Raw genomic sequence first — 12,686 nt, forward strand, 5'->3', positions numbered from 1 at the left:
CACATACTATGGATAAGAACCTCATACAAACCCACTCCAAAAAATCTGAACTATCCCTTTAAACCACTTTTGGTGCTAAGAAGGTATTAAAGATGAGGAATGATTTGAGGATAAAAAAGTTGGGAGTTTGTGCATGTCTGTGTGTTATAAGAGTGAATGTAGCTGATAACAACACAGGAAAGAGACTGCAGAAAGTTCCTGACACACACACTTCCTTAATGTTTGCATCTTGCATATGGCAGCAGTTCATTCAACTAGAAAATCCTGTTTAACAGACCTACCCAGCTCACCTGGCCTTGACCTCCACCCTGACCCGACCTTTGCCTTGAAGAATTTTCTAGCAGAGTGAAAACATCATCAGGCTATTAGGGGTCGCTCTGTTTTTTCACACAATAAAACACATCAGAGGGAACTCAGTGACAGTCTGTAAATGTAACATATGTGCTGGTGTTCACCTTCACATATGGCAACACTTCGCTCCGTGTGTCCGTATCTGCGTCTGTGCAGGAAGATCCATTCTGCTTTCTCCATCTACTGTCCTAATAAAAGCCAGTGGAGGGAGACAGAAGGGATGGACGGAGCGAGAAAGAGGAGGAGGAAGAGATACGCATGTATGACTGCCTGATTTATTTGACGGAGAAAGAGAGAGAGGGAGAGATAGATAGATATGAAAGAGTGGAGACACAACCCACTGAGCACCAGACATCATTTTATCTATAACTCAGCTCAGGCTTTCTTGTTTCAGAACAAAAAGGATGCAAACTATTACATATTTGAACACCAAAAATGTGCATCAAAGTACATTTATCTTTGCAAAACATATCCTTGTTTTTTTTTTTACGTACTGTTGGACACTGTTGTCCCACAATGTGGCATACAAAGGAAATGGAGGAGCTGGAAAACATTACTGTGAAACAAACTGTGGATGGTGATGAAACCGCTCTGGGAAAACACCCTCAAAACAAAACAAAACATGAAAATAAAGTATTAAATCTTTAGAAAAACATCTTTCTTTTTGCTTTGTGTAGTTACTGACAGCCACTTTCCAAAGTCAGAATCCTTTTTATTTCCAAGGAAAAAGAGATGACTGGTTGCTCTGTATGTTTAGCCGTATAGGTCAAAAATGTGTCGGGTGCTTTTAAAAAACACAAAACAGAAAATACCATTGATGCATTCACATATTAGCTGAAAAACATTATACTAAGAAAATTACTATGCAATATTAACTCTATACGCTCTATACCAGTAGTGGAAGAAGTATTTGGATGTTTTGCTTAAGTAAAAAATGCATTGTCGCCCATAAAATTGGAATAATCTTGTTTTCAGACACAATCCTCTGTTCATTCTAGTTTCATTTTCAGTGTGATATGTTGGAGAAGAGATTGATTAATAAAGTTTTGAGAAAATATGCACCTTATCTGTCAGGAATAAATCACATAGTCACAATCATTTCATGGAAAGAGGTTAAAAAAAAATGTATTCCAACTTTATTGGCCACCGTGTAGTAAGTAAAAGTCACAAACTCAAGATTTTACTTCAGTGAAAATAAAAAATATCAGCATCAAATTATACTTAAAGCACATTATGCACAATGGCCTTTTTCAGAATAATATACATTGGTAAATTATCATTTTTGATGCATTGGTGTGTCCATCACTTTTATGTTGCAGCTGGTAAATGTAAATGGTGCTTGACATTTTAACCTATAATAATATAAAATTGTGTATTAGTTGATTTATATTTTGTAATAATAATACTAAAGGAAGTAACTTAAGTTGTCAAATAAATGTAGATGAGTAAAACATACACTATATCTCTCTAAAATGTAGTAGAGTGGAGATTTAAAGTAGCATAGAATAGAAATACTCAACTAAAGTACCTCAAAATTGAAATTAAGTACAGTACTTGAATAGATATACTTGGATACATTCCACCACTGCTATATGTACAGAATTAGACCACAAGTTTCAATTCTTTGGCAACTTTTCTGACAACTTAACTGATTGGCCTGCTGCAGTTGAATTACAGTTTAACCCTTTATCAGGCAAAGAACTATATTTGGTAACTTCAGGTAATATTTCGAGAAAAAAGTTGCAAATTTACTAGATTAAAGTGGCAAATCTACAAGGAAAAAAAGTTGCAGATTTACGTGAAAAAAGTGGGGGAAAAGCAGCTTTTTTCCCCAGATTCAACACTTTAAATCTCACAAATCTGCGCATTTTTTCTCGTAGATTTGCCACTTTAATCTCGTAAACTTTTTTCTCAAAATATTATTTTCGTATAGTTTTTTTCACACATTCTGGCAGTATGTAATATCCTCCAATATTCTCTAGGGTTGAAATTTGGAATTTGCAAGTATTTCAATGAGTGCCCTATTAAGGGTTAAAGTGGTGAATCTGGGAGAAAAAAGTTGCTTTTTTCTCGTAAATCTGCAACTTTTTTGGCGCAGATTTGCCACTTTAAATCTCTTAAATCTGTGACTTTTTGTCTTGTAGATTTGTCACTTTAATCCAGTAAATTTGCAACTTTTTTCTCGAAATTTTACCTGAAGTTACCAAATAGTTCTTTCCCTGATAAAGGGTTAATTTATGGCCACACACACACACACACACACACACACACACACACCTTTCTTTGCAGAGACTGAGTGTTGATAAGATCCTGCTGATATCGACGGTTCACAACACAAAACACCCAGATGTCCTTGCGATAACGTTTGAACATGTGCCTAGTTAAACCTCTAGCTACCTCCAGTCTTTCCATATCTACTGGTTAAACTGAATATATAGTGGACGACTGAGACACATGAGAGACCGGCAGGAGGAATAAAAATTTGAGTGACTGCAGAGGAAGTGGGGAGGGCTTGCGTTGGCTTTGGGTAGATGTGGTTTCAATCATCACACATCACATCACACATGACTGCAAAGAAAAAGAAGGAGAGGCTGATGGAGAGAAAGAGAAAACAGAGAGAGAGAGAGAGCCGAGACCAAAACAAACAGCAGCTCAACTTAAAACACTCACTCTATAGTTTGTATTACATGTTTTCAGGCTTAATAATTAATGATTTCAGTTGTGGTTTGAAGGCATAAACTTGTTGCTTGTTGGTTTTGGATGTTTGCTTTTTGCATATTATTTTCTCGAATAAATGGTTTGTGAAAGTAAATGAATTGGTGAACTGTAGGTGGGATGAATGGAGGGAAAGAGGGAGAGGGAGGGAGGAGTGGATGGAGAGAACTGGCAAGATGGAAGGGACAGAAGGAGGCAGTGAGCAGTAGGAAAAACTTCAGAGAGGAAATAAAAACAATGTGAGAGGAGTGGAGCTCCTAAAATAAGCTGTTAGCCACTGACAGTCCAAACATCAACCGACACTGAAGACATTCTCCTTATCTTCTGTCCCTCCTCTGTCTCTGCATTCCTGCCATTTTTATTACTTTCAGAGAAAATGTCTCCCAGAGCTGCCGTGTCCGGACGGCTGATGGGGACACACTCCGGTCCACAGTGAGTTGTACAGGACTTCACCATGTAATACGACCAACACTATTTTTTTTTTTTCATTTCACTTTTGCAGTCGTCAGGATGGCCAAGTGGTGCCAGGTGCAAAGGTTCATACCTTCCTGTAAATAGGAATTTCCTGTCTTCAAATGGAGGTGAGGGTTCAAATCCCACTTATGACAGGATTTTTTTACCTGTAGCTTGATGACCATACAGATGTCATTTAACTAAGGTGACATTAAAACTTTGCATTATTCCTTAAGAGGCAGCTTTTATCGCTCTATAAACTTCAGCCATGTAGCTTCTGAGAACTTTTTTCGAGTTAATTATTAACATATCTTGGATAGTAACAAAATCAAAAATGTATGGTAGTAATCTTTGTCATTCGAAAAAAAAACACACGTCACGATAGTGCTGCAGCCCGGCTAGCTCAGTCGGTAGAGCATGAGACTCTTAATCTCAGGGTCGTGGGTTCGAGCCCCACGTTGGGCGACTACGTTTTTTGTTTATTTACATATCATTGAAAAAAACCTCCCTTGAAAATGAGTGTTAACAAGTGTTATTTACTAAAAAGAAAAAAAAAGAAAAGAAACGCTACCTGACCGTGGTCCGTATTTATACTCCTGACAGTGAGCTTTACCTCCAAGTTATTTGTGTTCATTATACAGTAACCCACACACAAAAAAATACTCAGAAAATAGCATTTAGTCATAAACCTCTGACTAATGTAACCGTACAGGTGAGCTGAATGTTAATTACCAGCATGTGTTACCAATGAATAAAATGTGTCACCTTTTAGTGGCAACATGAATGAGAACTCAGGTACAAGTTTTCTTTAACGTCAGCTGTCAGGATGGCCGAGCGGTCTAAGGCGCCAGACTCAAGGTTGACTCCTTCCTGGGTGTTACGGGACTTCTGGTCTCCGAATGGAGGCGTGGGTTCAAATCCCACTTCTGACAGACGTTTTTCCCCTGAACATTTATCCATGTAGCCTGGTCTATGAGACACACATTTGTTCGCTTCAGTTTCAGGCGAGCACTTTCTTCTTCCACCTTCAGAGCAGAATCGTCTCTCTGGACAGACACAGAAACAAGAGTGAACTTCTTTTGTTCCGCGCTCTCTCAAAACTTCTCGCTCGTGCTCCTCGATGCGTTAAAGGTTTAAAGAGAGCACCCTCCTTCCCTCCTCCCCCAGCCTCCTCCTCCTCCTCTTCTCCCTCCTCCTCCTCTCTCCTGCGTGCTTAATTAGTTGGAGCGTTTGGAAACTTCTGATGGCCGTGAAGAAATCTCACTTTATTTCTGACACCTGTTGCTGAGGACACCGTGCACACAGCCGTACACAACAGGGAGCGCGTTTCTGACTTTATTTTCTAAATTTCTATATGAACAAGTGGGACTTTTTTTTTTAGGTGTTGACGGGTCAACGAGTCGCCGAAGTCTGCCTTACACTTTTGGGGACTCGAACAAGGACTTTTGTGCTGCACAAACCCTGCGAAGGTGATTTAAGGAGGACATTTCTCAAAAGTGACTTTAAGAATCTGTTTGTGTATCACACAGTGAGCGCTCTGCAGAAGACTTGTCTTGGGCTCTGCCTGAAGGGGTTTCCCTTCCAATAAAAACACCGACCTGTCTGTACTTTACAAGCCGGGCAGAGAGTCACATTTTCGGACTGGTGCTTCGGATTGGTGGGAGGAGAAACTTTTCTTGGAGAGCTGAGCAACAACTGGATTCAAGCACAGCAGAACAGGTAGGAACTACATTCATTTTTTCATTATTTTTTAAAGATAGCTTTTCAGAGTACAAGAACATCATTGCATCTACACTGCATATGTTTTAGAGAAGTGTCATGGGGATTTAAGATGTGTGATTTACCATCTTAAAATAATTTGTTTATGATACACTTTTACACATTTTACACATTTATTCCTACGTTATGACAGTTTATGACATGCGTTTGTTATATTTTCTGTCCATTTTCTGGCTCTATTATCTTTTCCCTGAGTTGTAAGAAGTTATTGGATGGATTTGAACTTAAACTCACTATTTTTAGGTTAGACTCAATGTGAAAAAATGTTGGTTTTAAATTGGTCTACTGGGTTGTGGACTTTGCTCCATTTGAACTTGTAGACGTTTTGTCCCCACAATGTTTCCGTTGTCACAGTCTACTTACAGAATGGGCTTATTTCATGACTTTGGCTCCCATATGACAGTGGTGAAATGCAGTGTGTGTGTGTGTGTGTGTGTGTGTGTGTGTGTGTGTGATCTGCCAAGCCCATCGGCCTAAATGAAGGCAGCCCTCTCGCTTTGCGGTGGAGACCAGGACTATTTTGGTCGAAATGTTGCACAAATGTTTCTCTCAGTACAGAGAAGTTGCTCTGCCTGCCTTCATCTGGGCCAAAAGGCTGTATGGCATCTAACTGCACACTGACACAGTCTGACTGTAAGTCTGGCACCAGCAACTTTAATTTAGACAAGTAGGATAAACATAAGGAGGAGCATCTCCACATTGTGAGTGAAAAGCAGGAATATAACACATAAGACTATGCGGCTTGTGAATGTACAATATTTAGTATAAAACAATCTTAGTGGGTTCATTCTGCATAACGGGTACTTTTTCTTTTGATACTTTAAGTACATTGAGATGCTGATACTTTTGTATTTTTACTTCAGTAAGGTTTTGAATACAGGACTTTTGCTTGAAGTGGAGTAATTTACCAGTGTGGAATTAGGACTTTTTAAATAATTGATTGATTAAAATTGATTAAATAAGGGATCTGAGTACGTCTTTCAACACTGTGTAGCAGACAGAAGAAACACAAAAGTGGATTTTACAAACTTTTTTTTAACTTCGATTTTATGCAAATGGTGCTGTGTCTTTTCTACTGAGACACTTTTTGCAAAATGTATATATAAAAAGTCACAATATGTCGCTGTGCTTTATAGTAATGAAAAATATCATAATATATTGAATCATAACCTCTGTATCATGATGCGTATCGTGTTGCCAGATTATTGCCATTGTTCAGTCGGTGGCAGCTGTAGATCAGAGCTCAGCTGTGCCTTCAAACAACAGATGTTGTGAGCTGGGACTATAGAGACGTGGAGAATTTTCTAGTTTGTGATGTATTGTTAAGACGAGATGTGATAACCTAAGAGGTTCTCGAGCCGAAAACTCAATTTTGTGTTGTTTTCATTGTTCCTTTACTATAAAGTTTTGTGTTCATTGATAGGATGTGTCGCAATGCTCTGTAAAAGTCATCAGTTAAATTGGCAGTTAATAAGACTTAAAATGTATACATGTAATAATATGCCTGTATTAGGGATCAACAATGAATCGGAATTTTATCTAAATGTATTATTTTTTCTTTCAAAAAGAAAGCTTTGCAGCTTTGGCATGTCTAGACTGTATTTGTCATTTATCAGTTTATGGGCCTTCTGAATCTGCAGCGACATTGCAGCCAGGGAATTATGACAGCACAACCTCGTGGAAGTACTAATGGCACTTTTAAAAACATCTTCTGAATACAGACTGTGGGAATTTCTGCATGGATTGACTGTTTTGATACATTCACTTTATCTATTTAGCACCTAGACCTGCATTATCATAAAAAATACTTGGAAATCTCACATTTTTAATAGGAGGCCTTCTAGCATCTCTTCAGTGTCACTCAAACCCCAAAAATATTTTTATTATGTCTTTGATTTAATAGGTCTTTCCCAGTAGAGCCAAAAACATTGATAAAAAAATTAGATTTATCATTCTACATGATAGAAATATGTTTGATTAACTGCAGACAAACATCTTTCCCACATGTTCTTGTTTGTAAAGGGCAGACAAAGCAAAGAAAAGAGTGTTTCTCCATCTGCCTACACACGTGGAAGCAGACTATCAGTTCCTGACAGAAAGTCGAGGTCGTCTCTGGCGGTGACGTCTCCGGTTCACTTTGCACTTTTAATGGTTTTTAATGGTCTGAAACCCACCTGAGCTGCAGTGCGGACTGACAGCCGGGCTGATAAACGCAGCGAGAGGAGAGGAAGTGTGTGTGGAGGGCAGATAGTAACGTTAGATGTGTAGATAGAGGTGGTGAAAAGTGTTGCTGTCAACAAGTTAGCCATTAGAGAGAGATAATCTCTCTTCCTCCTCCCCCCCCGTCTACCAGGTCAACTTCTGGTCTTTCTCTTTCCTCCCTCTCGCTGCTTCAGTCATGACATCAATTTTCTTTCTTTTGTCCTTTGTTCACTTTTCTGGTCTTTCTTTACTTTCTGTCAGTCCTGAATGCAACTGACTGACTCAAAATATTTTCAGTTTAGCTGAAAGATTGAATGATTCGGGGTAAGGTTGTAAAAAGCATCGATATTTTTAATAGAGATGGTATCATTTTATGCATTATAGTATCGAATGTGCCAAAGCTATGAGAATAATCTGCACAAAATATTGTTTTTCATACACAAACTGCAACTTACATTCTAATCAATCAATTGATTTGCAGCCCAAAAGTTACTGCAGATTAAGTGTTTTCAAGAAAAACAAAGTTCTAGCAACATGAATTGTAGTTGAAATATAGGCAATGATGACCTTGCACGGCAGCTGTATTCTGGCGAGATCATGTCAGAACTGCAGGATCATATATCACACAAATCCATCTCTTCACACTTCAAATTTTGCATTTGTGTCCCAAAAGCAAGCGGTTTGGCCAGTCAACATCCTGTGAGGAGCTCCTGGCAGCTACGTCTTTGACTGTGGCACCTCCTAAAGAGATTAGCATAGATGTTGCAGTAGCATCAGTTAAGTGTATGTGCAAGGGCCTCCTCCTGCAGAATGATAAGCAAGATATTAGTGAGCTGTGCAGCTTTTTCGGATGTCCATCAACTGACTTGGTTTCGGGAGATTTGTGCGACAATTCCAACAAACAGCTGTTCTTTGGATGTCATTAGCCCCTTTCAGACTGCTGTTTCAAGCCGTGATATTTACGCCTTCCTAAAGTTTCGCCTTCAATATGAACGTCCCATAGGCGTAATGAAGGGACCGAGTCATCCCGGCTCTGTATCACCTTCGGAGGCAGTAACAGAGGCGGTAAAATCGGCGAGACTGTTTGAGACGGGATCAGTGTGAACTGGCGAAGCAGGCAAGATGGAAAATATGTGACGTATGTTATCTATTTGACCAACACCCGGGCCGCATCATCAGGAACTCACCTCTCACCTGAGTCCAAAAGTATTGAAATAAACAAAAATAAACAAAATGCAGATCAACTTTGCTGTAGAATGTTGAAACTCTACAGCGAGAAACAGCACGACATGCAGTTCTTCCACAATCATTTTTTACATGAGTAATGTATGAAAGTTTAATATTCTGGTATAGTTCCAACCTCAGCTTGACGCTCATTTTACTCTTTTTAAACCAGTTGAACTCATGAAAGCCTTAGGCTCATGGCTGCCTAAGTTGGTGTTTGAAAAGTGAGTTAGAGATGAAGTAAGTGGTTTTACCTTCATATAATGATTTGTTTCTAATGAGGAACTTTATTAGCAAGTCAGCCACCCAGCTTCATGCAGTAACCATATAAAAACCAGCATGTCTTGGGCCATCACATCTGTTTTCTGAACATTTTTCTCATTGTTTTTTTTGCCTGTCTGTCTGTGTGTCTGCCCTCCAACTGGTGAGAAAGACCTTTTCTTTCACCAAACACTGAAGTGCTGCTTGAGCGTCTCGTCCCTCGGGACTCGGTAATTAGGGAAGGGGAGTAAGTGTGTGTGTGTTGTGCGTCTCCACGCTCGATATATGAGAAGATGGGATGTCTGCAAGCATCAATGGATCCTCAAGGTCATTCAGGAGTGTATTGTAAAGTCTGAGTGTGTGTGTGTCCCATATGCTCAGACACAATAGGTTTGGAAGTAAGGGAATATTCTCTAATTAAACACTCTGAAAGTGACCGTTAAGTAGACTTTTAAGGATTTTCACAAACTCTGGAGTGAAAAATCTGCATGAAAAGAGGTTAAAATGGGACACAGGATTAAGTGTCTGTGTGTGTGTGTGTTTCTATGCGTGTATTTTCAAGTGTTTGAGCGGGGGGGGGGTCTTCAGCCGTGGATGTGTTACATGAGTGTGTAACATGTGTGTATTTTAGCCCCCTGGGAGCCCTAATGACTAGCTTGGACACACACAGACGGTGGTCCATGTGAAGAGGATGGCCTCCACAGCTCTCCAGCTCAAGAGCCAGTATTTTAAACGCCGGTTGCTGATTGGTTGACTTGAATCCTGGGAATTCGTCCCAGGACAGTGTACGACATTGGCTGACTTAACCCCTCCTGTGTGTGTGTGTGTGTGTGTGTGTGTGTGTGTGTGTGAGAGTGTGTGTGTGTGTGTGTGTGTCTGTGTCTGTGTCTGTGTGTCTGTCTGTCTTTTGTTTGCATCTGTTTAGTCAGTTTGGTCTTTAGGATGATCAAACTGACTTGGCAGAGAAAGACCCGTGCAAACTTTCTATAGAGATTTAATTGTTTCTGTCGATTTTTTAAGCAAAACCTCCAAACTTGAAACTGGCTCCAGCTTCTCTGATGTGAACATTTGCTGCTTTTCCCTGATGTACATCATTGTGAATTAAATCTCTTTGGGTTTTTACTGGGATTTGGGACAAAACAAAAGATTTGGAAACACCACCCCCTCAGCTTTGGGAACATTTGATGGGTATTTTTCACATTGTTCTGATGTTTTACAGACCAAACAATAAATCAGTGAGTCAAGATTGAAATTAGGTTGGTTGTAATGTTCACAGTCAGTCTTGTATTTATAGTCAATTCTACATTTCTCTTGTCCTGACTGGAAGTTTTCATCTCTGTAGTGATTCTGGTGTTGTGGGAGTAAAAGTGATCTCTGATGGTCAACCAATAAATGAAAAGTTGACCCCATGACACACTTTGAATGACAGCTCCCTTATTTGTCATGAGGAAGAAAGTTTAAGGAAATTCATGGGAGAAAAATCGAAAGAGAAGATAATATATTAAAAGTAAAATAATAAATGCATTTAAAATTAAGAAAAAGTCAAATGAAAAATTGAGAATTAATTAAGTTAATAAATACAGGAATTATCGTAATGCAGGTAAATAAAGCACCAAATAAAAAAATAAACTATTTGTCCAATTTTGTCACATTTTGTCAATTAATTCATGCCTACATTTATTTGATATATTATTTCAGACATATTAAATGGCGTTTTTTTTTTTTTTTTTTGCAGCTTCCATCCTTCATACAAACGCACTGTAAAATAAGTTTTTGACTTGACTCCAAGGCAGCAGCCTGCACTTAAGCTGCTACATTCTTGTGTATGTGTGTTTGTGTGTGCATGCGTGCATGCGTGCATGCGTGCGTGCGTTTAACTTTGTGTGTGTGTGTTAGTGTGTTGACGACAATGCAGTGTGGCCATGCAGTAGTCATTATGGTCATGCATTGTGTGTGTGTGCATTTCTGCATATATATGTGCTGTTAAAATGTGACCCCAGTGTGTTCGTTACAGTGTCTGCACTTTCTGCGTTTTCGACGCCTGCACATGTGTGTATGTACAGTATATGTGTGTGTGTGTGTGCGTGTGCATGTTTTAGGTCTTTCTGCACCGTTGGTTCAGGACTATGTGGTGATGTCATCAGGGCAGCAGGGTGGGGTGACATGGGGTTAGAGTTTGGCAGAGGTCCTGACTCCAGCAGCCCTCAAAATGTGTCTGACCAGGAAGTATGTGACTGTCCCTGCTATTCTGTGTGTGTATGTGTGTATGTGTGTGTGTATATGTGTGTGTATGGTCAGTGATCGCGGTCACCAGCTGTATGCTAGCTGTATCCTACACTAATAGTAAAAGTGGTTTATTGGGCACTTTATAGAGCCTGAAAGGGTTTTATAAATCCGGCAGGCTGGTAAAGGGCACAGTCACAGACCAAACAGCCACAAGACACACAGCACCAGACCAGAGGAGCCCAGTTACTGAGCACTGCTGTGTTCAAGGCTCACCGCTCATTTTCATTTGCATGAAATCCAGCTCTACGACACAATTACAAAAGTAAGAAAATGACTTAACCAAGAATGATGGAATTACAACATGTAGAGTTCTATCATTTTAACTTCGAAGAGCAAAACCATAGTTATTTACATTCAAATGGACAATGTTTTGTTCTATAGTGTTATCTGTCTGTGCCATTCAATTTTGAAGCATACCCAAATCACATGGCAGATACACAATATATTTTTCACTTTCGTTAACATTGCAAGATTGTGCCACATTCATGTGCTGTCAGAATAAATGGAAAAATGTGTTCCTGATCAAATTTCATGGTCTACCTGACCCAAAAATACTGTAAACAACGCATTTTATTTTTTTGCAACCCATGTTGTTTCCATGTTACTAGTTAAAGCTCATATATGCACAAAAGTCAGAAAAACAACTTCCCAACTCAGGAAACGGGACCATCTGAGGAACACATGAATGCAACATTGACCATGGCAGAGATCTGTGCTCCTCAAAGTGCCAATCTAGTTTTTGATTGTAGTTGTGGAGGTTTGCTCAACAATAAATTAGAGGAAAATTTAAATATATTTTAAATGATTTAGTTATTAATCTACAATATACAAATATTTTTTTATTGTAAACCAGTTAGAACTGCGGTTTTCCTTGTGTGCAGTGTGCTTTTAAGTGCATTTTTGTCTACTATGAATCCACCAAGCAAATAAAAGTGTTTTACCCAGCCCTGACTCCACATCGAGCCACTGGGTTGAGAAACTTGGCGTCTGACTTCTTGACGGGACAGGCTCTGCGATCTAAATCTACTCTCACCCGAGTTCCTGAAGCACAATGTTTTTCCAAGGTTTTCACCAACATCTCACAAAGAGAGCAACATGTCAGAAAGGTAGGAATATTGCAGGGAAACTATGACGGTGTAACATAATGTGGAGAGCATTCAGCCTTTTGGCTCTGCTCCGCAGCATATAAGGGGATATGAATGGAACAGCCCATATAAACACCGAAATCATTATAGAAGCAGCCTTCTCCTCTCCTCTCCTCTCTCCTCCTCTCAGTGCCTCCGATCCAGCGCTGATAAAACTATCAACAGCACACCTGCACCGGGGTGGAAATCTGTCTAACTCACACACACACTGTAGGCCATATATGAACACTAACCCAAACAGATGGGGACAAGAATCTTATTTTGCATGTG

General features: G+C 39.5%; 1 protein-coding gene and 2 non-coding genes across 5 annotated transcripts in view; all 3 read left to right on the forward strand.

Moving 5' to 3' along the window:
- Positions 1–3,911: 3,911 nt before the first annotated feature.
- On the forward strand, positions 3,912–3,984 carry trnak-cuu (transfer RNA lysine (anticodon CUU)). Its single transcript has one exon. It is a non-coding gene; the product is annotated as a tRNA-Lys (tRNA).
- A 355-nt stretch (positions 3,985–4,339) lies between these two features.
- trnal-caa (transfer RNA leucine (anticodon CAA)) lies at positions 4,340–4,451 on the forward strand. The gene is made up of 2 exons: positions 4,340–4,377; positions 4,406–4,451. It is a non-coding gene; the product is annotated as a tRNA-Leu (tRNA).
- A 153-nt stretch (positions 4,452–4,604) lies between these two features.
- Positions 4,605–12,686, forward strand: part of wnt5b (wingless-type MMTV integration site family, member 5b) — a 107,297-nt gene continuing 99,215 nt past the window's right edge. For 2 of the 3 annotated variants that reach the window (XM_059325660.1, XM_059325661.1), the window contains exon 1: positions 4,605–5,238. The gene's annotated coding sequence lies outside the window, so the exon portion shown is untranslated. The remainder of the gene's footprint in view (positions 5,239–12,686) is intronic. The other variant, XM_059325662.1, reaches the window with a different exon arrangement.

This window comes from Centropristis striata, chromosome 22 (genome assembly GCF_030273125.1).
Source record: "Centropristis striata isolate RG_2023a ecotype Rhode Island chromosome 22, C.striata_1.0, whole genome shotgun sequence".
In the NCBI taxonomy this organism is placed as follows: Eukaryota; Metazoa; Chordata; class Actinopteri; order Perciformes; family Serranidae; genus Centropristis; species Centropristis striata.